The 23368-nt window shown below is 36.4% G+C and overlaps 1 protein-coding gene across 1 annotated transcript in view; it reads right to left on the reverse strand.

Annotated features, from left to right (window-relative positions):
• The window catches only part of CYYR1 (cysteine and tyrosine rich 1), a 101216-nt gene that overhangs the window by 57931 nt on the left and 19917 nt on the right, over positions 1-23368 (reverse strand). The gene's annotated exons all lie outside the window — the stretch shown is intronic.

The raw sequence follows: 23368 nt of genomic DNA on the forward strand, positions 1-23368 counted from the left end.
TTTAAAGGCACCTCTGACAGCCCCCTCTTTGGGAAAAAACAAAGAACTTAAAAAAACACTGACTTAGAAAAATGCACAGATGGTATTTTTTAAGGGTTATTTATATATCAGAAGAGTACTCTCCCAATTTATGAACAGTTTGATTGCTCACAAAATTTAGTTTTGTTTTGACCAAAGTGGACCTTTTGCTTTCACATCTTGATTTTTTAGAGAAAATATTTTATTTTACCTGCTATAAATTTTTATAATGAGGCAGACCTTAATTTATTTCAATCAGCACTGATGAGCACCTACCATACACTGGGGGATACAATAATGAAAAAAGATAAAAAGACCAGGTTCTTGCCCTTGAAAATCTCACAGTATATCAGGAGAGATGGAGACACAGCGATTGGTCATAAATTGTGAAAAACATGATCAGGGAAATGAATTCAAGGGCGGTTTTATCCCTGGGATAACTGAATTCCCGAGAAGGAATTGGTTATTGGTACTGGAAAGATGAACAAGTTTTTCCAGGCCCAGGAAGAAACCAAGAGTGTTCTGGGCACAAAGAACAATAAGTATTAAAGCGAGAACGTTCAGTTTTGTGAGAATACAGGCTTGGGAGGAAGGCATGGGGGATTTGGCCGAGAGGAAGTCTGGTAAGGTGAGGCCAGACTACAAAGAGCCTCGGGACCATCCTAAGCATCTGGACTTGTGTATGTCAGGTGATGAAGTACTGAAGGTGTCAGATAGAGGAGAGATATAATCAAATTATTTTAGAAATCAAACTCTGGTGGATAAGATGAGGCCAGACTGAGAGTACCAGAAGCTACTGAAAAGAGATATGCTTGAATTTGTAACAGAATATAGCTATTCTTGTCTCTATTTTATTTGTTTATTTATTTATACACCTTTCTTCTTTATTGTAGCCTATAGAAGGATCACAACCTGCTTTCAAAACAATTCCATGGTTCAGAGAGAAAGGCTGAGTAGTAGCAGAATGGGCAAGATTCACTTCACTGTTGTCCTTCCATGGTTACTTCAGATTGAGGTATATTCACTTTCATTGTAGAAGTCTAGAACACCTCTAGTCTAGAAATTTTCTTTCCCTAACTTCATGCATCTAATCTATCAACAATTACTATTGTTTCTTCCTCCAAAACATTCTGAATCTGACCTCTCTTTCTTCCCAGGCCATTACCTGAGGAAAAGTCCCCATCTTCTCTCCTGCTCCCCAAGATGGCTCCAAAGTGGTGTCTCTGCTTTCTCTCTTGCCCTTCACAATCTGGTGCCCACATGAAAGTGAGTGACCTTTTAAAATAAAATACAAATCAAATCATTCTCCAGAGGCTTCAGCCCTGACGAACATCCGTGTATTTCTATTCCTTTTTTGTCCATGGAGATATCGGTCTTATTTTTGAGCCCTACTTCAACTTTTTATTGGCTAAGTGACTATGTGAGCCCTATGGAAGGCACTTCACCTCTTTGACTCTTGGTTTTGTTTGTTTGTTTCATTTTCATCTTTCAAGTGGTATAATAACTCTTGAGCTTACTTCAGGGTTCTAGATATCAAAGGAAGGTGAAGGCATTTTAAGATTCAGGAACCCCACTTAGGGACAAATCACACGTCCTCCAAACACTATGGCCCTGTTAATTCTCAAAATCTGCCTGCGCAAAGGTAGTCCTTTCTGTTCACAAAATAAGCCAAGAGTTCAAGTCAATCAGTCATAATGAATTAGGTAATAAAGTAAGTTGACCCTTCAGTGAAGAAGCTCTGGATTCCTCTTTTTTTTCTTGCAAATATTGTGTTTATGACATGAATGATCAGAAGTCACGGAAAGGCTGCCCTCCTATAACTTTATTCTGCCCAGGAAACATAGTAAAGTCATTGGGACATTTGAAGCAAATTAGAGCCAGAGCAGAGACCAGAAGCACAGCCAGTTTCCCACTTTTCTTTGTCCACCGGACAAAATATGACAAACGTGAGTAGTCCTGTCAATAAACTGGGGCTTGGAATTTGAAATTAGCAAGTACAATTTCTAAAATATTATGGTGTTTTATTTTGTTTTTTCAGGCATGAAGTTGTGTGAGCTCAGTATGTTTTAATTATGTAAAATAACCCAATTTACATAACCAATTAAAGTCAAACCACTTTTATTTTTCTCAATGAATGTTGTATAAACCTTGAAGGTTAGAAAGTCAACCAAAAAAGAGTTCTAAAAGGGAGCTCTTTATATCAGCCACGAATCTAGAAATCTTTCCTTTTATGGATTGATTGTTGAATAGTTCTGTTTTCATCAAGTAAAACTGGCCTATGTTGGGATGAATATATTCCATTTCATTGCTGCTTCTGTACATTTCTTTTATTTTGCATGAATATGGCCAGATGAATCATACATAAAGAAAACTTAGTTCCTCCAGAACACTGCTATTTTACAAAGAGCTCTGCTGCCAAATTCAAAGATAAATTCAGGTTTTAGGTATCAGAATCTTTTTATAGGTCCCAGGAGAATATCTCGTTCAAATAATAAAACAGCTCAGCGATCAGAGGTTCTGTTCACCTGTTGTGTCTCCAGAAATACGATATCCTACAAAGTCCGAGATAATGAAGGGTAAGGCATTATCATTACCCTTTTTAAAAAAGCTCAGTCAAAGGAATGAACTGTTTTATGAAAACATCATATGGAAACTTCAAGAAATAAACTCAGGCAATTCTATAAAAAAAGGTAAAGGAAAAACTTAAAAATCTGGAAATGTTCAGAAATCTGGTTAACAATCAAAAAGAAGCAAACTACTTTGACAGAATAGAAATAGAAATATTAATTTTATGCCAAAATATCATTTTGTTAGTAACTAAATTGCTGCTTTTAACTCAAAGGGTATTCATTTAAAACCCTTAGGTTTCTTTTTAGAAATTCCTGTTAAATAATATTTGCCAGAAATCTGTTGATGCAACTTTAGGACCCTAAAATGGGAAAAAAAAGTGAAAATAAAATCTAATATTCAGTTCAATCTACTGGGATGATACCATTATTTATATAATCAGAGAGAAGCAATTTCCTAATCGGAAATCAATTTGACTTGTTATTGAGGAGCTTGGTTACTGATTATCTGTGGCCATCAGACAAGAAAGTGTGCAAGAGAAGGAAGAACATTCAAATAAATCTCTTATGCCCCTTTTTCAACAAAAGTCTTCTGGGACAGGAAGGCTAACACTATAAAGTTTTGCTGGTTTCATGTCTATTTCACAGATACCTAGTCCATTATTGAGAGCAAACAAAGGGGCATAGTGAAATTAAAATAATTATTGAGTCCTTCCTCTTTACACTTTATAGATACTTTATATGTTTTCCTTATTTCTCACAACAATCCAATAGTTATGTATGTCATTGATGCTTAACATATAAAGAAAGTAAGGCTCAGAGGTGTTAATTAACTTGCCGAAAGTCCCTGGGTTACTAAGTGGCAGAGGTGGTGATTTGAATAGAAGTATGCTTAGTTCAAAGCCCATTCTGTGTCCATCACATCAGAATTTCTTACATATGTTCCTTTTGGGTAGTTTTAAAAAGGTAGAAGGGTTTATGAAATAAAGGAACTTCTGATAAACTGGATATAAATGACCTTTTATAGATTGAGTCATATATGAACATATAACACACATATATAATTCATATATTGAATTAATGAGTGTCATGCATTACATTTGTAAAGTATAAAATTCATGAAGAAAATAGGCAACCACAATTTTTATTTAAATCTTAAAATACAAATGATCACTCTTGGCTTTGCCTAAAATGGATTAAACCTGTACAAAACATGGTTTTGTTGGAGCCAGCAACAGCCGTTAGCATGCGTTAGGAATAAGTGCCCACGATTGCAGAGTTGGGGGCTGAACGGACCATGAGTATGGCACGTACAGACCCACATCCTGAAGGCACAGGGCCAATACCATCAGTCTCTATTTTATTTAATTTAAAATTATCAGCTGCTGGTAATGTTTTTGACAGAGGTCATTGTGGTTCAGTGTTACTGGATTTTGTCTTATTAAGCACTTAAATTGCTTGCTAGAATGACTGAGGAACAGAGGTATATTTGGAGGCCTTAAGAAGGAGTTAGCTCTTAGGCCTTTGGTAATAACGTATCTTTGAATTAGAGGAGGCGTGACTGGCTGGCTCAGTCGGTAGAACACGTGACTCTTGATCTCAGAGTCGTGGGTTTGAGCCCCACACTGGAGGTAGAGATTACATTAAAAAATAAATCTTTAAAAAAATCAAGGCAACAAAGGATCTTTGAAAGCTTTCCTTTTTTAAAATTAATTTTTTATTAAAGTATAGTTGACACACAACGTTATGTTAGTTTCAGGTGTACAACATAGTGATTCAACTTCTCTCTGTTAGGCTGTGCTCACCACAAGTGTAGCTCCCATCTATCACTGTGCAATGATGTTACAAAACCATTGACTATATTCTCTATGCTGTACTACCCATCCTTTTGACTTACTCATTCCAAAACTGGAAGCCGGTACCTCCCACTCCCTTTCACCCATTTTTCCAATTCCTCACCTCTTCCCCTCTGGCAAACCACCAGTTTGTTCTCTCTATCTATGGGTCTATTTTTGTTTTAGTTTGTTTGTTCATTTGTTTTATTAGAGTCCACATGTAAGTGAAATCACATGGTGTTTGTCTTTCTCTGTCTGACTTATTTTACTTAGCTTAATACCCTGGGTCCATCCACGTTGTTGCAAATGGCAAGATCTCATTCTTTTTTATGGCTGAGTAATATTCCATTATATGTATACACCACATCTTTATCCATTCATCTATCTATGGACACTTAGGCTGCTTCCATATCTTGGCTATTGTAAATAATGCTGCAATACATATGGGTGAATATATGTTTTCAAATTAGTGTTTCCATTTTCTTTGGGCAAATACCCATGAAGGCTTTCTTGACAATTTTAAGTTACTGTACCGAACCCATCTTTTCTAGTGATACTGATGAATTATGGAGCAACACTAATATATATTCTCAGGAATATTGACATGTAAGTACTTGTAAGCAGCTCCACAATGATGGTAAATAAATGAACAAACCCACACTATATCATTTGAGGTACACTGTGAAGCTTAGGTTTGTCAGCCAATTTGCTTATATTTGTGTGTTATAAAAGTCGTCAGAGCTGGGAAACATTTATGGAATTCAAGCTGTTCACAATTAGCCTGCATGATTGTTTTTTGCCATAATAAAGTTATATTTTATTAATGGAGAAATTTTACTGATATCTAGAAGTTGAGTGTCCTGTTATTTTGTGTGTTTTCTGTGCAATGCTTGGTATGGTTCTGAGAGTGGAACAATTGCAAAAATAAAAGTTAGCAAACACTAGTTTATGTAACATAGCCAGCCAAAGCCACTTACTCTTTCAAGGTGAAAGGTCTAGAAGGTTTGTTAAGAATTTAGGACTCAAATGTGTTTGCTTTAAGACTGATTCAAATAGGGCACCTGGGTGGCTCCATCAGTTGGGCATCAGGCTTAGGCTCAGGGCATGATTCCAGGGTCCTGGGATCAAGTCCCGCATCTGGCTCATTGCTCAGCAGGGAGTCTGCTTCTCCCTCTCCCTCTGCCCCTCCCCTTTGCTTGTGCTCACGCGCTCTCTTTCTCAAATAAATAAATAAAATCTTTTTAAAAAAAGACCGATTCAAATAATAAAAAATTCAGTATCAAATTCTAAATACATGGAGCTTCAAGTAACCATATCATGATATTCACCAGTATTTCTGGCACTATGTCAGCATTTGTCTCAAATCAGTTTAAGGAATTTGTCAACCAGAATCTCAAAATAATGACCTTGCAAAATACTTTGTCAATATTTCACTAATATCACTATGATATATTGTCATTTGCTTATTTATTGTCTGATTTCTCCATTACAACTCTTTGAAGGCAGCAATCGTGTGTTATTTCTTTGTGTGCTCAGGGACTAGCAGAGTTCTTTTACATGATAGGGGCTTCATAAAGGGCTAATGTTAAATGAGTAAATCAATGAATATGAATTACTGCTTTCTCATTCCATTACACTCAGCTTCAGAGTCGGTGGCCATTTATCGCATCTCTACTACGTGTTAACGCATTGGTTATTTTCTGACCCCTCTTGCCCCCATTCTGGCTCAGTAGTCAGGAAGGCTGACCCATGACAACTGCATCAATAGCCCAACTTGCCTTCTGGCTTCTGCCTGGGTTTGGGCAATGACAGCCAAATGCAGGGGACTGGAGGTTGAAAGGAAAGTGAGAATGAGCCTTATGATGTTCTGGCTCTGCCTCCAGTCAGTTGCTGACTGCCTTCCACAGACAGCCATAGCTCTGGTGGAGAGGCCCCTTTCATACAGCTACTCTCTCTGGATTTGGGTAACTCCTCCCCCTCCTTGTGTTAGGGATGTTCTCAGGTGTTGACAGCCTGGAACACTGCACCAGCTTTTGTTGGTTTCTCTAGTCACTATCCCTTTACCAAGGCTCCTTTTATTAAACTCTCTTCAACTGCTGGTTTGAGTGTGCTGTTCCCAGCTGGGACTTCTGGTACCATAATAGCTGTTTGCATAAATCTTAAGTAATTAATTTTCCTTTTTACACTTGCAAGGGAAAGAGGACTATTCCCATTCTACAGAACGGTTGTGATAGAAACACACCTTACCTGGGACTTTTATTATTTTCATTCAGTCATTCATTCTTCGCTCATTTTGTTACCCATAAGTCACTGGGAATTTTTGTCTACTGACATCACAACTGCTAGGTGTAATTCCTGCTAAAGCAGAGTGGCACAGAGACAGCCTGACTCAAAGTGAGCATCTCTTTCAGATAAAAGAAAAACTAGTTTAAAAGAGCTTTTCACTGAGTGAGGTCAAAAAGGGGGTGGGGGAAAGTTATAAAAGGAGGAATGACGGCGGCTCAGCTCAGAATACTTTTGCTATTATAAAGAACTGCACCATTGAGGTTTTGTTCATTCTATTCATTTGGTGGAGAGAGGCAGGCTCATGAGACTTTTACTATGGCTATGGAGGGAAGTCAATGACTTTTAAATCAGGTTTTGTTATAGCACCCTCTAAAATTTAAAGGGCTCTCTCATTTCATTTGTGTTATACACAGTGTTGGCATTCCAAGGTTCTTCTTGCGTGTGCTGCCGTGGTAGGTCAGTGGCCACTCTCACACCCCACCCTCCGAGGGCTGCCTCAGTTTCCCTCCATCAGGCTCGAGAGTTAAGTGAACCCTGAGGTACTCCCCCTGGAAGATATTTGTAACTTGTCTATCCCAAAAACCACCAGTGAGTTTGTATGTCTATTAAGAAAGGTCACTTAAGACTTAAGTTTCCAGAGAAGCATGAAAGAGAAGGGAGATGTAATATATTGTTGAAAGCCACAAAGGCATTAAGCTCTGTTTTTCTATGAGATGTTTCATTATGCTTTTAACAAATAGGTTTATGCGTGATCTATATGAATTAAGAAACAGTGTACATTGCCAAAGGAAGGCAACGTCAAATTATAGCATTTCAAAAGGAGGGATGGCAGGAAGTTCAGACTTTTTTGGGGAAGGTGTAAGTTACCTTACTTAGTACATTTTAAACACCATTTCCTCCACACTTCAGAGGCTTTCATTTTAGTAAAGCATGGCAGGAGTCACTCTAATGTGATTAGAAAGGGCCTGAAGCTTTGCTTTTAAAATTCAATACTTAGGTAGAAAGAAAATGATAACTTTTCCCCTTTGAGTCTGAGTCACTATTTTTATAACACCAGCTGCCCTGAGATGCCAGAATGGAAATGTACCTGCTTCCTGATGTTACCTGAGCACCGCTACACTGGAGCCCTTTAACTGGCTCTGTTTTCAGCTGTGCTTTCATCTTTATTTCTGCCTTCCCCCAATATATTATTTCTATATTCTCCAGACTTATTCTCGGCTTTCTTGATGCTACACTCACTTGTCTCTTTGTTTGATGAATATTTATTGAGCACCTACTGTGTACCAGGCCCAGCCAAAGATTCTGCATCAAAGAGTCAAGCAAAAGAGCCAAGAATTTGTAAACACTGATCATTGTGAACACTGGAAAGAAAAGTACAAGTGTAGGAGCAGAAAGCCAAGGAATCTTACCTGATGTGTGGATTCAGAGAAATTTTCCTAGGGAAATGATCAGAAGGGATTGTGATGGATGAGCACGTTAAATAATTGAAGAGTACAGAAGAAGGTCTAGGGAGAGTTCATCAGATAGAAAGAATGGTATATGGAGCGACTCAGGTATGAATATATGCAGTATTTGACTTAAAACCACTGAGCTCCAGGTAACTTATGCATGAGATCGAGGCTCCACTATTAAAGGGTGCAAGGTGGCTTCCTCTATCCTGTTCTTCTGTGTGGCATCCCCCTTTGGTTCACAACTCAGAACACATAAAGAGCAGATGCAAGGATGTAGACGGTAGAGATTCTAGTTTATATTGCCATACGAGCAGTCAGTGCTTAGCCCAAGCAAGGTTTATCTAAGTGCTCAAGCTTCAAATCCAGCTTGGGTTGGCAGGAAGGGGTTTTTGTCCTGTATCAGCATTCAGTGACCCAGGCTAGAAGAGGTTTCATTGTGACAGAAAGAAGAGCATGTACCAAGTAGTGAACCTTTGAAGGCTTCCCAGAGCTGTTGCACATTTCACTGGCCAAAGTAAGCCACAGAGCAATGCTTAACCTCAAACTACAGGAGAGAGAACAGCCTACCACCATGAGGGGGGTAGATAGAAAACTAGGAGTATCTGATAAGCAAGAGTAGTGATTACCACAGAGATGAACCTTCATTTATCAGAAACTGCAGTCTCTGGAAAGAGTAAGTTTCTGCCTCAAACCAACCCATTTTCTGCCTTCTCATGTTCAACCAGCTGTCACTAAAGGAGTGTCACTAGGAGAATGGCTATGTGTGGGGAGCACTGTAGTGGAGTGAGTGTGCTGAAATGGAGGTCAGAAGATGTTCACTAAGCAGTGCAATGATTTGTAAGTAGAGAATAGGTAAAGTAGATAAAATACTATTTTTATTTCTTTGACTTTTTTCTTCTACTTCCTGAAAGAAGGAAAAGAGTAATGTTGTCCTTAATATTATTTTCTGTATATCTGTTAAACTTTTTATTGAAGCTATCTTTTTTTAAAGATTTTATTTATTTATTTGAGAGACAGAGAGAGAGCATGTACAAGAAAGCACAAGCAGGAGGTGGGCTTGGGAGGGGCATAGGAAGGGGGAGAAGGACAAGCAGAATCCCTGCTGAGCATGGAGCCTGAAGCTGCCTGATCCTAGGACCCTGAGATCATGACCTGAGCCAAAGTTGGAGACTTCACTGACTGAGCCCTCAAGCACCCCAAAGCTATCTTAATTGAGTTTCCAAGAACTCCTTCGTGTTCTTTGTTCCCTTGTATGTGCAGTGTCTGGTCTTGTTTTATAGATGCAATATAGTCTTTTAGTTCTCTTATGATGTTGTTTTCATGTGTTTACTTTCTCACCACTGTGTTCCTCTCCCTTCTTTGTTTCTTATTTGACTCTATTTTGTTTTGTTCTGGCTCTACCTTTCATAGTAGAGGTTGTCCTCTAATGTCTGGTCTTCCTTAGCTATTAAATCATATTTAAAAGAGAGGCCCAAATGAACCAGATTGGCAAGCATGAGTATAGCTTCTCAATCTGTGAGTCTCCCCCTGTAGTGTTACTACTATGGGATCATTCATTTGGCTGGGGGAATCTCCGAATGCCCGTATCCATGGTTTGGAGGTTCTTAACTTATTTTGTGCCCTGGCAGTCTGGTGAAGCCTGTGGAACCTATTTCAGAATGTTTTTAAATGCATGAAACCAATTATAGCAAAGTATTAAAAATTAAATTTGTGATACAATATGTGCTTATGGTAATATTGTGATACAATAACAGTAATGCATCATATCATAAGCTTTAGAGTTATATCTAATAACTGTTGAAGTAATGATGAGTGCAAATACTCTTTCAAGATATAAACAATGAGTAATGTGATAAAAAATTACCATGATTCCTACTGGTGACAAAGGTACGGGTGCTGCTAGTATCACGCTGGTTTGTTACCTACATTCAAACATGAGAGATGCTAATTTTCAAAGGTTAGTGGAAACAAAAAATGAATTATTGTTCTCATTCAAGTTCATAGACCCTCTGGTTAAAAATCCAATGGTAGGTCTTTACTTTTGAGTGGATCAATTTTCTTCCAGAAGGCAGTTCACCAATCTCCAACCTCAAGTATGTATGCCTGGCTGCAGGCCTTTCTGGAGCCATGCAGGGAATAAATCTCTTTTCAATGGGAAGATTTTCCCATAATCCCTCTGATGTCAGCATAGTAACTCACCCTCCAACCTCAACTATTCTTGATGTCTCCAAATCCAGAGGCTATCTGATATCAGAGGCTATCTCTCCAAAATTAGACCCCAGATTTTCTCTTGATGGAGCCAGGGTACAGAGGGAAGATGGGAAGTCTAACTTCTCTTTTAAAGATGTTCAGTCCACACTCCAGTTTTCAGTCCCATTTTTTTGCACACCTGCCTGGCAAGCACCAGTTCTTACAGTCTCTGAGGATTTTCATAGTTTTATGTGAAAATGACTGGCTTTCTGGCTTGCTGCCTCAACAGACTCCAATGACTGCATTCTCCAGTCTAAGAGTTAACAGTGGTAAAACTATTTCCCAGAGTTCAAAATGTTACTTTTGTTGTCTGCTGTCTTCTTTTTGTCCTTGTGATTTTTTTTTCCTCTCAATTCCTTTACTGTCATTGCTTTGTGAGGCTTCAGGAGGAAGTTCAGATAGACATTTGCATTCAGCCTATGCTGTTTAACCAGAGCTTTGATGCATTCATAAATTCATAAGTAGCATTTTATTATGTCTGGGACTCACATCTTTTTTTTTCTGTTCATAATAGCATATCTCCTTCCCTCTGATTTAATATAAAACTAAGCAAGACAACAAGGTTGATATGCAATGCCACTTTAAGGGAGACATCTATTATGTGTTTTAAGGAAATCAGTTCTTAAAAGAAATTTTCTTAAACTCTCCCTAATTGCTTTTAGCATCTCTGCTTAGAACACTAGGCTGCATTTCTCAAAGTCAACAACCAGGGATGTGGGCAGTTTTTTCTTCTGGTACAATGGTAAAAGTGGAGCAGTTCCTATGGGTACAGCCCTACCACAGGTAACAACTGAATTCTTGGTCAATATAAAAAACAATTCCCCAAAGTCACTGGAGAAAAAACAAAAGCAGGCATAAATTGGAAGAGAGTCAAGACCTGGAAGAAGAAAATGGGATTGGGTGAGTTTCCTGTTGATCAGACTTTTTCCCCAGTCAGACTAAGCAGATTCACTAAATTTTGGGATAGAAATCCTTGGAGTGTGCTGGTTTTAAGAATAAGAGGACAGAGATTAGGACTGTCAAAGTAGATGGAAAATGAGGGAGGAAATCAGGGAAAGGAGAAACTCTGGGGCAGCGGGGAGTGGGAACATCAAATTGTATACATAAATTCTAGGAAAATCTCAGGATGTCATCTGAACTATGCATGCATGTAACAAACTGTGAGCAACCCCGAGGCTAGAAGAATTGAACAGAGATTTTAGCAGCTACCCACTGCAGAGGTGATAAAGACTGGGACTTGATAAAACAAACAAACAAATAAATACTTGAGGAAATAACAGAATTCAATCTCTACCATGTATTTTTCACAATGTCCAGGACACATCTCAAATTACTAGATACATAATCAAGAGGAAAGGCAGTTGAAGAAACTGATCCTGAGGTGACCCAGAAGCCAGAATTAGAGAACAAGAATTTTAGTTTAGCTATTATAAGTATGCTCAAGGATATAAAGGAAAATATATTTGTGATGAATGGATAAACAGAAAATCTCAACAGAGAAATAGTAACTGTAAAAAAAAAAAAAAAAAAGAGCCAAATGGAAATTCTAGAAATGAAAAATACAGTATCTAAGACAAAAATATCATTGGATAAGCTTAACACCATGTTGGAAATAAAAGTCAGTGACTTGAAGATCATTCCGTCAAAATTATACAATGTGGAGAACAAGGAGAAAAAAAATGGTAGGAAAAAAAAAAAACACCAGAGTCTCAGTGATTAGTGGAACTATATCAAAAAAGTACATACATATGGAGTTGTACAAGAAGATGAGAGAACTGGTAAACCCAACATTTGAAGAAAGAATGGACAAAAGTTTCCAAAATTTTAGATTCAAAAAACTCAGAGAACCCTATGTGATATAAATAGGAAAAAAAAAAAAAAACTTGGAAAGGTGACAGTTAAACTAATGAAAACAAAGGATAAAGAAAATCTTGAACGTTTCCAGAGAAAAAAGACACATTACATATACAGGACAAAAATACAAGTTTCCAATGACTCCTCAGTAGAAACACTGGAGGCCAAAATATAGTAGAATGGCATCTTTAAAGTGTCAAATGAAAACAACAAATTGCCAACCCAGCATTCTCCATGGAGCAAAAATAACTTTCAGGAATAAAGCTGAAATGGAGGTATTTTCAGATGAATAAAAACAAAGATAATTTTCCAGCAGACTTTCTCTTCAAGAAAAGCTAAAGAAAGTTCTTCAAACCCAAGGGAAATGATTCCAGATAAAAATTCAGATCTTAATTTAAAAAGATATTTATGGGGGTACCTGGGTGGCTCAGTTGGTTAAGTGTCTGACTCTTGATTTCAGCTCAGGTCGTGATCTCAGGGTCATGAGATCCAGCCTTGCATCAGGTGCTATGCTGGGCATGGCACCTACTTTAGATTCTCTCTCTCTCCCCCTCCCTCTGACCCCATTGCCCTGCTCTCTCTCTCTCTCTCAAAAAAAAAATCACAACCATTTAAAGTGAAAATCATAGCATGTATAGCTTATGTAATAAACATGAAAACTATAGCATAAATTACAGGGGGTAAAAAGACCTAGAAGATTGCACTAACAAAACAAAACAAAAAGATTGCAAAGGTATTACATTTTATGACAACATTAACTTTCAACAGACTGAAAAGTTAAGAATGTTTATTGTAATCTGTAGAGCATCACTAAATAATAGTACAAAGTGGTAAGCAAAAAAGCCAAATAGATAATTAAATGGAATTCTAAAAGCAATTTCAGTGAACTCAAACTAATAGGAGAGGAGGGACAGAGGAACACAAAACAAATGGGACAAACAGAAAACAAATAGTAAGTAGACAGACCTAAATCCAACCACACCAATAGTTAACATTAATTAGAAATTAAGTACTCCAATGAAAAGGCAGGAATTGTCAGAATAGATTAAAAGGCATGAACTATATGCTGTCTACCTGGAAGGTACTTTAAATACAAAAATTCAGTTAGATGTACTCAAAATTCAAAGACTCACTAAAAGGCAGGAAAGAAAATACATAAATATTTTCATAATGCTAAAAGGTCAATTCATCAGGAAGACTTAATATTCAGAAATGCATTTGCACTTAGAGACAAAAAGTTTCAAGATCCATGAGGCAAAAATTAGTAGTTAAAGGGAGAAGTAAACAAATTCACAATTATGGTTAGAATTTTAACAACCTTTATCAGCAATTAATAGAACAACAATAAAAAGTAAGAAAGGATACAGATCTCCTGAACAGCACTATCAACCACCTTGAGTAATTGACATTTATAGAACACTACACCCCACAAGTGCGGAATATACCTTCTTTTCAAGTGCACATGGACAATTCACCAAAATAGGCCATATGCTGGGCCAAACACAAATCTTAATAAACTTCAAAATTTGAAATAGTACAGAGTATGTTCTCCAACCAAAGCAGAACTAAGTTAGAAATCAATAATAAAATGATATTAAGAAAACCCCCAAGTATCTGGAATTCAAGAAATACACTTCTATGTAACTGATGAGCCAAAAAAAAAAAAAGTCATAAAGGAAATTAGAATAGACTTTCATGTCAACGATTATGAAAGTTCATTATAACATTTGTGGGATGTAACTATACAATGCTTAGGAGAACTTTAAAATGGCTAGATTAGAAAAGAAGTAAGCTATAGCATCTATGATCTAAGCTTCCAACTTAAGAAGCTAGGGAAAAAAAGAACAGTGCGAACATAAAATAAATAGGAGATAACTAAGACCAGAAATCAGTGAGTTAGAAAACAACAGAGAATATCAACAAAGCCCAAAGGAAAAAAACCGAGGAATGAAGGGCTATGTGGACACTGGGCAAGGAGACTTAAGTCCTCTCCAGTGGAGAGGACCTGACTGAGATTCAGGCCACTGTTCCTCACATCCCTGGGCCACCTTGCTCAAGAAAAGGAAGCTGCCCTTTGCACTTCCTACTGGCCCAATTCCCCACCTCAAGCCTTTCTGCGGGGCCTCTGCCAGGATCTGATCTAAGACCACCAGGGCAGGGACTATGTGGCTCTCAGGACCTGGCAGATGGGGCTGCTCAAGAAATATGTTAAAAGAACACCCTTGCAAACCTGTCTTCAAAAAAACCTCTTTCTTTGAAAATACCAATAAAATTGAAAAACTCCTAGATCAGATAGACTGATTTTAAAAAGAAAGAGAACAAGAATACAAATTAGCAATACTTAGAATAAAAGACAGTTTATCACAAAAATCCTATAGAAATTAAAGGATAATAAGGGAATATTATGAATTTAATAAAATTAAATTTGAAGACTTAGGTGAAATGAATTTTTTAAAATATATAAGTGGAAATAGAAAATTTAAATAGTCCCATAACTATTAAAAATTAAAATTAAAGTCATTATTAAAAATATTCCCCAAAATAGAACTCTAGACTCCGATGACTTCACTGCTTCACTGATGAATTCCATCTAGCCTTTAAAGAAGAAATAAATCAATCTCACACAAATTCTTTCAGAAAATAGAGATGGAAAGAATGCGTCCTCAGCTGTTATAAGAGACTTGTATAACCCTGAGCACAAAACTAGACATTTACAAGGAAATGAAATTACAGACCAATTTCCCTCATGAGTATAGATGCAAAGATCCATAAGAAAATCTTTACCTAAATTAAAGTTGGAAACATATACAAAGGATAAAAAAATCATAACTACGTAGGGATTCCCCCAGGAATGTAAGAGTGGTTTAAAATTTGAAAATCAATCAGTATCATTTACATTACAAGAAAACTAAACATACAATCATTTCAATAGATGGAAAAAAGTATTTGAGGAAATTCAACACAATCATTAGGAACAGAAGAGAATTTCCTCAATCTGACAAAGAGGATCAATGAAAAAAATTTCAGTTGTCATACTTAATGGATGCTTCCCTCTAAGTTCTGGAGCAAGGCAAAATGTAGTAACTTATATTTCATATTTCCCAGGCAGTAAGGTAAGAAAAAAAAAGACATATACAGATCATAAAGGAAGAAGTATAACTTTCCCTGTTTGCATATGATAATTTTTTATATAGAAAATCCTAACTACTGGGGCGCCTGGGTGGCTCAGTGGATTAAGCATCTGCCTTCAGCTCAGGTCATGATCCTGGGGTCCTGGGATCAAGCCTTCCTTGGGCTCCTTGCTCAGCAGGGAGTCTGTTTCTCCCTCCCTCTCTGTCCCTCCCCCCACCCTGCTCTTGTTCTCTCTAATAAATAAAATCAAAAGAAAAGAAAAGAAAAGAAAGAAAAGAAAATCCTAACTACTGTACAAAGTAATTACCAGAGGTACTAAGTGAATTTAATAAGGTCATATACAGGATTTGTATACATACACTAATTATATTTTTATATTCTACCAGCAAACAGAAAACAAATTTTAAAACAATTCCAAGTACTCGAGTGTTAAGAAACAAGTTACTACTTAGGAATATATTTAACAAAGGCAAGGCCTGAATCATGTTTATCTGTATTTCCATAGTGATTAGCAGAGTTCCTGACAAATAATATTTAAAAAAATTTATAATATAGAAATAACACACTGTGAATTGTGTAAGACTGATCAATCACAGACCTGTACCCCTGAAACAAATAATATATATGTTAATAAAAAAATAAAATAATAAAATAAAAAAACATATTTAATAAAATAAAATTTAATATTTACTAAATGATATAAGATATTTAAATTAATGTCTTAAAATATTAGATATTGTTTCCCCCCTCATCTATCTGCTATGGAATAAGTGTACCAGACCTAAAAGGATTGCACTCCCATGTCAGGGTCTACACTCCTTTCTTTCCCCACTTGGACCTGAACTACTTTTGCATTCCAGCCGAAGTATGTGTACTGAAGTTGTACTTATCATGTCTGCTCATATACCATTGGCTGTAAGTTAGTCACATGGTCACACATAGCTGCAAGGAAGGCTGGGAGATGTAGTGTTTATCCTGGGCGGATACTGTGCTCTATGTAAATTACATTACTATAGAAAAAGAAAGATTGGATACTGGAAGACAATTAGTGGTTTCTGGCACACCAGTCCTATTTAATTACAATATTCTATTGTTCTTCCAGCTAAAAGGCTTTGAAATCATCAATGAGTTTAGAGCTCATTTCTAGAAACTCAATCCCTAGAATACAGAGAAAGTTCTATTCAGCTGCTATATTTATTTAACTGAATCATGTGCAAATTATCACTTTTAACCATCTACATCCTAAAATATGCACTTATGAGACCCACTGGTAAATGCAGAACACTTAGAAAACTGAAAACCTATATTGACCAGGATTTATGAATTACAGGTTAAAACAGAAATCACCAAATAAGATTTATGCCTGATCAAATTATAGAGTTTAGCATACTGACTCATAAATCAGTCCCTTGAATCCCAAGGGCAATAACAGGATTTATAAATCAAAACTTATTTAGGATTTATTAGCTGAATGTCTATCATAAGAATGCAATGTTTATAAATCTCTTTTGACTTACAAAACTAAATTTATAAGCTCTTTGTAGTCAGGGTCCTTCTTTAATGACACTTTTGATGCGTATATATTGTGATGTATGCTGGTGATACTCAGGAGACATTGATTAATGACAGTATCAGAAGGAAAGATAATTTTATTAAAATTGCTTAACATTTAAATAAATTTTGAAGGCTAACTTTGTAATTAAAACATAGCATCTATTTATACATTTTTAATATTATAGAGATCTGGGTTTAAATATTTAGAGAATAAAATAAATTTTAATTTGAGTAAAAAATGACATGAAAAGAATAATTTAGCTAAATGGCAAAACCATTTCAGAACAAGTTAAATGTTTCAGAAAACATTTAGAAAGTTCTGTACTATAAATCCTGGTCTGTGTTTAATTCCTAATTTGGCAAATAATTCTATGTTAAAATTATCGATTTTATTACAGATATATTTGTACTATTTCAAAATATTTTACTTTTAAAGTTCTGTTTTCTCATTTATCACATCCTGTTTAGGGTCTCCAGATTTGTCTTCCACCTGGTAAAACGATATTCTTTAAAATATTCACACAGCTGGGGCACCTGGGTGGCTCAGTCAGTTAAGCCTCCAACTCTTAATTTCAGCTCAGGTCATGATCTCCAGGGTCATGAGATTGAGCTCAGTGTTGGGCTCACTCAGCTCAGTCTGCTTGTCCCTCTCCCTCTGTTCCTCCCCGTGCTTGTGCTCTCTCTTGCTCTCTCTCCAATGAATAAATAAATAAAATCTTAAAAAAAAAATTACATTCACATAGCTGACCTCCTCATTTGGTTTCATTTCTCTGCTCAAATGTCACATTCCCAGGGCCAACTACCTAAAATATCACCCAAGTCACTCTCTGTTATGCTGATTGATTGATTGATTGAAAGATATCACACAAGTCACTCTGTTATGCTGATTTATTTATTTATTCATTTATTGAAAGATACCAAGAAGCAAATGGAAGCTTAATTTCAAGATAGCAAAGTTAATGAGTGATAACATGCGGACTGTTACACGGTGAAGTTTCTACCTTCTGGTTAACTCAATACTCCTAATGAAGTTAAAGATGGTTTATCTTATCCACTTTTCAATAATGAAAGCTTAAACAGATAATTTAAAGTACTTTAAACAGGTGCAGACATTAGGTGTTTTCTTAGGTGGGACATGGCCCTTGCTACCTTCAGATATTAGAGATTTTGAAAACAAAAAACAAAGCAGGAAGAAATTAACTATTAAAACAAGATGCATGTTCAGTAAATATATCAAGAAAACTATGATCTGCTTAGTTTTTAACTTTAGAAAAAGTTAGGATAATATTTCTATGGGCTTTAATTCTCCTGATTTTTCTTAAAATGTAGTTTTAAAAAATACAAAAATTTTTATATAAAATATAGAATACAAAATCACTTTAAGAAATCACTTCCTGGGGCACCTGGGTGGCTCAGTCAGTTAAGTGTCCCTCCAACTCTTGGTTTGGCTCAGATCATGGATCCTGGGATCTCAGGCTCTGTGCTCAGTGGGGAGTCTGCTTGAAGTTCTCGCTCCCTCTGCCCCTCCTTCCACCCCTCCCCCACCCCCACCCCCTGCTGCTCTCTGTCTAAATTAAACAAATCTTTAAAAATCACTTCCTATTATTGAACAGGCCTAGTTAAATATATCCCTCCCAAAGTCCAATAATTGTATTGATAATAATAATACAACAGCAACTGATGTTTCTGCTATAACATGATATATGTATTCATGGGGAAAAAACAAGTTCTACAATATCATGAATTAAAAATTAAAAATAATAAGACTTATGGGAAATACAGTGTAGAAACAGACCAGTTAATTAAAACCAGTGGTAGGTCAGTGTTTCCTGGAGTCTGAAGCTTGCAAAATTTTGAGGACGCTTTTTAAAGAAAATACATTTGATTAACTGCCTGACGCAACTCAGCAGAATAAATTCCTATATGTTTTACTACATTTTGTGGCTGCAAATTCTTTGAGCTCCTCTTCACATGACAATAACTTTGCAATATCTTTTCCTAGACAAAGAGAAAGATAATGCAGTCTTTCCTCTAGCATGATGAATGGGGCTGTTTGATCATTTGGGGGAGCCATTCCTATATAAGAATAGCTAACAATAGCTTAACTATATATGGAAGTTACTATGAACCACATAAATGATATACTAAACTTAGACAAAATATATCCACAATTCCACTTACCCTCAGCTGGATCCCTAAAATGGTGCAGCCATTCCAAAGCCCCTGAGGGAGAAGTAATTGAAGTGGAAAGAGATTGTGGTCTTAAAAGAAACAGTCAAAATATCTTACTTTGCAAGTGTTACAAAAATGCACCCTCTTAGATGCAATGAAGGGGCCCATGCAAAAAAAAAAGAAAGCATCACTAATGCCCCAATAGATTCTACTGAGCGTAGAGTGAGTATTCCAGCAACAATAACGGATGCTCAGGAAATAAGTTGCCCAGCTCAGGGAGGAAGCTCACTGTGGCCGGAGGCTGCTTCAGAGGATATTAAAAAGGCACAAAAACAATCAGGAGAAGAAGGGCCAGCTTCCCAGCACTGAGACAATGCAGATGGAAGTGCAATCTGCTAGAAGTCAAGAGCTGAGCAAGGCTGAGGGTACCTTTTTCTGATAAGGGAGCCCTGAGTGCAAGTACTCATTTTCATTTCTTAAAATTGAGCAAGAAAGGGTTCAGCCTGTGCAACATTTAAGCTAAGGTTTTTATCCTTTCCTGGTGAAGACTGTATTTATATTCCCGCTTTTTGGATTCCCTTTGCCAAGGAAAAATTTTTGAACCAACACAGCTTCCCTGTTATACTAATACCATTCCCTGCTTTGCCCATCATCTGTGAGATTACAGATAATCATGGAGAATAGATGGTAGCTAGAAATTACTGAGCACTAGGTATTGTTCTAAGTGATTTGTAAATTAATACTAATTTATTCTTTGTAGCCACCCATGGGACAGGTTCTAATGTGATCACCATTTTACAACCCTATTTTTGCAGAGGTATAAGCTTTGTAAACATGACTGTTGTGGACCTACCAAGAAGTCATTGGTTGCCCCCTCTATTCAATTACTTTGATTAAATATAAATAAATTTTTATAGCCTTTTATTTTCACTCCTCCTGAATATATTTACCATAGTAATTTGAAATAAGTCTGTATGTAAGTTTATAGAAAGGTAAGAAAGTTCATTATATGGCAGTTTGATTCTATTTCTTAATTTGATAACTAAACACGATAATAGGAGCCCAAAAATGGAATGTGTTTTGGTGTAGTTAATTTGGACCATTGTAGCCCAAAGGCTATTTGTTGGTCATTAAAAATATAGGTTTCTGCCTTTCATTTTGGACCTACTGAACCTGATTTTCTTGATTAGATCCTGGGGAAATGTATTTTTAGCAAGTACTCTTAGGTGATTCTCATGCATACTCAAGTTTAGGAACGTTTAATTTAAGCCAATGTAAATGCTGGGAAATCTCTACTTTCCTATGAACAGATATAATTAATGTCTGGTGTTTATAATTGTAAGACATTGAAAAGCCTGGATGTGATTTAAGAATGAATAAATACGTTTTAGTTTTTTATATGCTAATATAGGCTTAAAAGTGTTATTTGAAATAAATGATGTGGTACAGGAAAAAAAAAACCTACAAAGTTTTGCAGATCTTTAAATCATACCATCGATTAATTGAAACACCTGGGGGTTAGTCTTCCTAATAGCATAATCTGAAAAGCAGAACAGATTTTGCTGGCTTTGGATAAATCATTTCAGGATAAGCTCTTTTCCCTCATGAACTATTTCTTCCTGCACCAGGAAAGGGATGAATTTTGGGGTCTTGTAGTTATTTGTGAGCTCTCCTTTCTCATAAATATTTAGATGAGAAGAAAAAAGCCAAGATCATTCTTTTAAATAGTTTAATTAATTTTTTTAAATGCATGAACCTAGTTGGGAAAGCCTGCCAGTGATTCGAGTCTTGGTTTTAATATTATATTCTTTTCCCTTCCAAAATTCTCTTCTGCATTTCATGAAATAATATATTTCTCCTAATAAACCTAAGTTGAAATTAATTATTTTAGTCATTTTTATCACAAAATTTAATTACCGACATTCTTTTTTTTTTTTAATTAATTAATTAATTTATTTATTTGACAGAGAGAGACACAGCGAGAGAGGGAACACAAGCAGGGGGAGTGGGAGAGGGAGAAGCAGGCTTCCCGTGGAGCAGGGAGCCCGATGTGGGGCTCGATCCCAGGACCCTGAGATCATGACCTGAGCCGAAGGCAGACGCTTAATGACTGAGCCACCCAGGCGCCCAATTACCGACACTCTTAATTTTGTGTTGCTTGTGTCTTTGTCTTTATTCCGTGTCACTTCCAAGGCACACTCTCCATCCAGTCTGCTAAATTTAGTATTTCTACCATTACTGCAACGGGTTTTTGGTGCACTACAAAAAAGCCTATGTGTGGGCCATCCCCTTAAATATCTCGTTTCCTAGTTGAGGTGTTTACACATAAAAATGCCAGGGATTGCCAAGTTGTAGACTGGTTTAGAAGTAGAATAAATCTAAGCTTCCATGGTATTATCTGCAATTCACTGACATGACTCACAAAAATAAAGAAGAAAAAGAAAGGGAAAATGCACATAATTTCATTTAACCCTCTATGTAAGTCAACATGCACACATATTGTTCTTCTGTTGTAAGGTGTGTTTCAACAAACAAAATTAGCTTCATTTGCTGTTTATAGAAACCAGACATCAAAATTTTGAATTTCTCCTTTGATTGTTATGTCTTCTTGATTGACTGACCCTTTTCTCATTATTCAATATCACTTTTTATCTCTGGTAATATTTTCTGCTCTGGACTTTACTTTGTCTTATATTAATGTAGTCACTCTAGCTTTCTTTTGGTTAATGTTTGCATGGTATATTTTTTTTCTGTCCTTCTACTTTTTTTTTTCTTTTCATGGCTTGATAGCTCATTTCTTTCTGCCCTCCCCAGCTTTATTAAGGTACAATTAATTAAAAATTATGTATACTTAAGGTATAGGACTTGATTATTCAATATACGCATGCATTGTAAAGTAATCATGACAATCAAGGTAATCAACATACCTAGCACTTCACAGTCACCTGTTTCTTTTGTGTGTGTTGAGAAAAATTTAACATCTCTGCCCTTAGCAAATTTCAGTTACACAATATAGTATTGCTAACTATAGTCACATAGTTTCACATTGTATCTCCAGAGCCTATTCATTTTGCATAACTGAAACTTTGTACCCCTTGACCAACATCTCCCCATTTTTCCCTCCTCCCATACTTTTAACCTACCAGTATCATTGTAGTTGACATGAGTAGCATGTGGATAGGATAAATTTCTGTCAGTTAAAAACTATCCATTCTCTGTCCTTTAGTTGATGCGTTTTGACAACTAATGTAATTACTGGTATGTTTGGTCTATCATTTATTATTTACTTTCTGTTTGTTTCCTTTGTGTTTCATTCCTTCAATTCATTTCCCTTCCCTGCCTTACTTTATATTGTGCTGTAGGTTTTGCAGGGTTTTGGGGTGGTTGTGTATTTGTTTTTGTTTTTCCTTTTAGTGAATGCTCTAAGGATTACAGAACACATACTTCTCATCATTATGGAGAATCACTTTCATACTTTAGTTAGAAAGTAGAACTTCACCATCTTAGAGATTTCTTTACTTTCTCCCCTTTACTTCTGGAATGGTTGTGTTATTTACCTCCACTGAAAACACTAACATACAATTTATGTTTCTACATCCAACAGTCTAACCTATCTTAAAGAATTCAAAAGGGGAAAAATAGGCTATTATATTTACCCAAATATATGCCAATTTTGTACTCTTCTTTCCTTCATGATACTGCAGATTTCCTTTTGGCATCATCTGCCTTCTTTCTGAAGAACTTCCTTTAACAATCCTTTTAGATCAAGTCAAGTCAGCCTGCTAAATATTTCCTTAGTTTTTTTAAATTTGAGAATGTCTTTATTTCACTGTTATTCCTGAAGGATATTTTTGCTGGTTATGGAAGCCTGGATTACCCATTCTTTTCTTTCATCACATAATGTGCTACTTCTCCATCCTCCATGGTTTCTGATGACAAATGTGGACTTATTCAAATCATAGCTTCTCAGTAGGTAATCTGTTGCTTATTTTTAGCTGCTTTCAAGATTTTTTTCTTTAGTTCTCAGTAGTAAATGATGTGTCTGGGTATGGATTTCTTTAAGCTGATGCTCCAGGGAGTTTATTGAACTTCTTGCATTTGGTTTTTTTCTTTTGCCAAACTTGGAAAGTTTTAAGCAATCACAGTTTCTCCTCTCTTCTGGGGCTCTGTGACATCAATGCTAGACTTTTCCCTGAGACTCCTTCCTTCTTTCCTTCCTTCCTTCCTTCTTTCCTTCCTTCCTTCCTTC

This window comes from Phoca vitulina, unplaced genomic scaffold (assembly GCF_004348235.1).
Source record: "Phoca vitulina isolate PV1807 unplaced genomic scaffold, GSC_HSeal_1.0 scaffold72, whole genome shotgun sequence".
NCBI classification, from domain to species: Eukaryota; Metazoa; Chordata; class Mammalia; order Carnivora; family Phocidae; genus Phoca; species Phoca vitulina.